This window comes from Triticum dicoccoides, chromosome 2B (assembly GCF_002162155.2).
Source record: "Triticum dicoccoides isolate Atlit2015 ecotype Zavitan chromosome 2B, WEW_v2.0, whole genome shotgun sequence".
NCBI lineage: Eukaryota > Viridiplantae > Streptophyta > Magnoliopsida > Poales > Poaceae > Triticum > Triticum dicoccoides.
The window spans coordinates 138,961,507-138,964,817 of NC_041383.1; positions in this window are offsets into that span (position 1 = coordinate 138,961,507).

The window sequence follows — 3,311 nt, forward strand, 5'->3', positions numbered from 1 at the left end:
ATGAATTATGGTTTGGGAAGAAACCTAAGCTGTCGTTTCTAAAAGTTTGGGGATGCGATGCTTATGTCAAGAAACTTCAACCTGAAAAGCTCGAACCCAAGTCGGAAAAATGCGTATTCATAGGATACCCTAAGGAAACTGTCGGGTATACCTTCTACTTAAGATCCGAGGGCAAAATCTTTGTTGCCAAGAACGGATGCTTTCTGGAAAAAGAGTTTCTCTCGAAAGAAGTAAGTGGGAGGAAAGTAGAACTCGATGAAGTACTACCTCTCGAACGGGAAAGTGGTGCAGCTCAGGAAAATGTTCCTGTGATGCCCACACCAACTGAATAGGAAAACAATGATGATGATCAAGGTACTTCGGATCGAGTTACTGCTGAACTTCGTAGGTCCACAAGGACACGTTCCGCACCAGAGTGGTACGTCAACCCTGTCCTGGAAATCATGTTGTTAGACAACAATGAACCTTCGAACTATGAAGAAGCGATGGCGGGCCCGGATTCCAACAAATGGCTTGAAGCCATGAAATCCGAGATAGAATCCATGTATGAAAACAAAGTATGGACTTTGACAGACTTGCCCGATGATCGGCGAGCGATAGAAAACAAATGGATCTTTAAGAAGAAGACGGACGTGGATGGTAATGTTACCATCTATAAGGCTCGACTTGTCGCTAAGGGTTATCGACAAGTTCAAGGGATTGACTACGACGAGACTTTCTCTCCCGTAGCGAAGCTGAAGTCCGTCCGAATCATGTTAGCAATTGCCGCATACTATGATTATGAGATATGGCAGATGGACGTCAAAACGGCATTCCTTATCGGACATCTTAAGGAAGAGCTGTATATGATGCAGCCGGAAGGTTTTGTCGATCCTCGGAACGCTAACAAAGTATGCAAGCTCCAGCGATCCATTTATGGACTGGTGCAAGCATCTCGGAGTTGGAACATTCGTTTTGATGAGATGATCAAAGCGTTTGGGTTTATGCAGACTTATGGAGAAGCCTGCGTTTACAAGAAAGTGAGTGGGAGCTCTGTAGCATTTCTCATATTATATGTAGATGACATACTCTTGATGGGAAATAATATAGAATTTCTGGATAGCATTAAGGCCTACTTGAACAAATGTTTTTCAATGAAGGACCTTGGAGAAGCTGCTTACATATTAGGCATCAAGATCTATAGAGATAGATCGAGACGCCTCATAGGTCTTTCACAAAGCACATACCTTGATAAGATTTTGAAGAGGTTCAAAATGGATCAGTCCAAGAAGGGGTTCTTGCCTATGTTACAAGGTGTGAGACTGAGCTCGGCTCAGTCACCGACCACGGCAAAAGATAAAGAAGAGATGAGTGTCATCCCCTATGCTTCAGCCATAGGATCTATTATGTATGCCATGCTGTGTACCAGACCCGATGTAAACCTTGTCGTAAGTTTGGTAGCAAGATACCAAACACTGGACAGCGGTCAAGAATATCCTGAAGTACCTGAAAAGGACGAAGGACATGTTTCTCGTTTATGGAGGAGACGAAGAGCTCGCCGTAAAGGGTTACGTTGACGCTAGCTTCGACTCAGATCTGGATGACTCTAAGTCACAAACCGGATACGTGTATATGTTGAATGGTGGATCAGTAAGCTGGTGCAGCTGCAAGCAGAGCGTCGTGGCGGGATCTACGTGTGAAGCGGAGTACATGGCAGCCTCGGAGGCAGCGCATGAAGCGATTTGGGTGAAGGAGTTCATCACCGACCTAGGAGTCATACCCAATGCGTCGGGGCCGATCAAACTCTTCTGTGACAACACTGGAGCTATTGCCCTCGCCAAGGAGCCCAGGTTTCACAAGAAGACCAGGCACATCAAGCGTCGTTTCAACTCCATCCGTGAAAATGTTCAAGATGGAGACATAGAGATTTGCAAAGTGCACACGGATCTGAATGTCGCAGATCCGCTGACTAAACCTCTCTCGCGTGCAAAACATGATCAACACCAGAACTCTATGGGTGTTCGATTCATCACAATGTAACTAGATTGGTGACTCTAGTGCAAGTGGGAGACTGTTCGAAATATGCCCTAGAGGCAATAATAAAAGTATTATTATATTTCAATGTTCATGATAAATGTCTTTTATTCATGCTATAACTGTATTATCCGGAAATCGTAATACACGTGTGAATACTTAGACCACAATATGTCCCTGGTGAGCCTCTAGTTGACTAGCTCGTTGTGATCAACAGATAGTCATGGTTTCCTGACTATTGACATTGGATGTCGTTGATAACGGGATCACATCATTAGGAGAATGATGTGATGGACAAGACCCAATCCTAAAGCATAGCATAAAAGATCGTGTAGTTCGTTTTGCTAGAGCTTTGCCAATGTCAAGTGTCTCTTCCTTCGACCATGAGATCGTGTAACTCCCGGATACCGTAAGAGTGCCTTGGGTGTATCAAACGTCACAACGTAACTGGGTGACTATAAAGGTGCATTACAGGTATCTCCGAAAGTATCTGTTGGGTTGACACGGATCGAGACTGGGATTTGTCACTCCATATGACGGAGAGGTATCTCTGGGCCCACTCGGTAATGCATCATCATAATGAGCTCAATGTGACCAAGGTGTTGGACACGGGATCATGCATTACGGTACGAGTAAAGTGACTTGCCGGTAACGAGACTGAACAAGGTATTGGGATACCGACGATCGAGTCTCGGGCAAGTAACGTACCGATTGACAAAGGGAATTGTATACAGGGTTTGATCGAATCCTCGACATCGTGGTTCATCCGATGACAACATCGAGGAGCATGTGGGAGCCATCATGGGTATCCAGATCCCGCTGTTGGTTATTGACCTGAGAGCGTCTTGGTCATGTCTGCATGTCTCCCGAACCCGTAGGGTCTACACACTTAAGGTTCGGTGACGCTAGGGTTATTAGGAAGACTAGTATGTGACTACCGAATGTTGTTCGGAGTCCCGGATGGGATCCCGGACGTCACGAGGAGCTCCGGAAGGGTCCGGAGGTAAAGATTTATATATGGGAAGTTGTCAAACGGGCACCGGGAAGTTTGGGGGTCATACCGGTATTGTACCGGGGCCACCGGAAGGGTTCCGGGGGTCCACCGGGAGGGGCCACCCCTCCCGGGGGGCCACATGGGCTGCGTGGGGCAGGGAGCCAGCCCCTGGTGGGCTGGGCGCACCCCCTCCCTTGGGCCCTTGCGCCTAGGGTTGAGGGGGGGAACCCTAGAGGGGGCGCCCCCTTGGCTTGGGGGGCAAGCCACCCTCTCCCCCTCTCCCCTTGGCCGCCGCCCCCCCCCT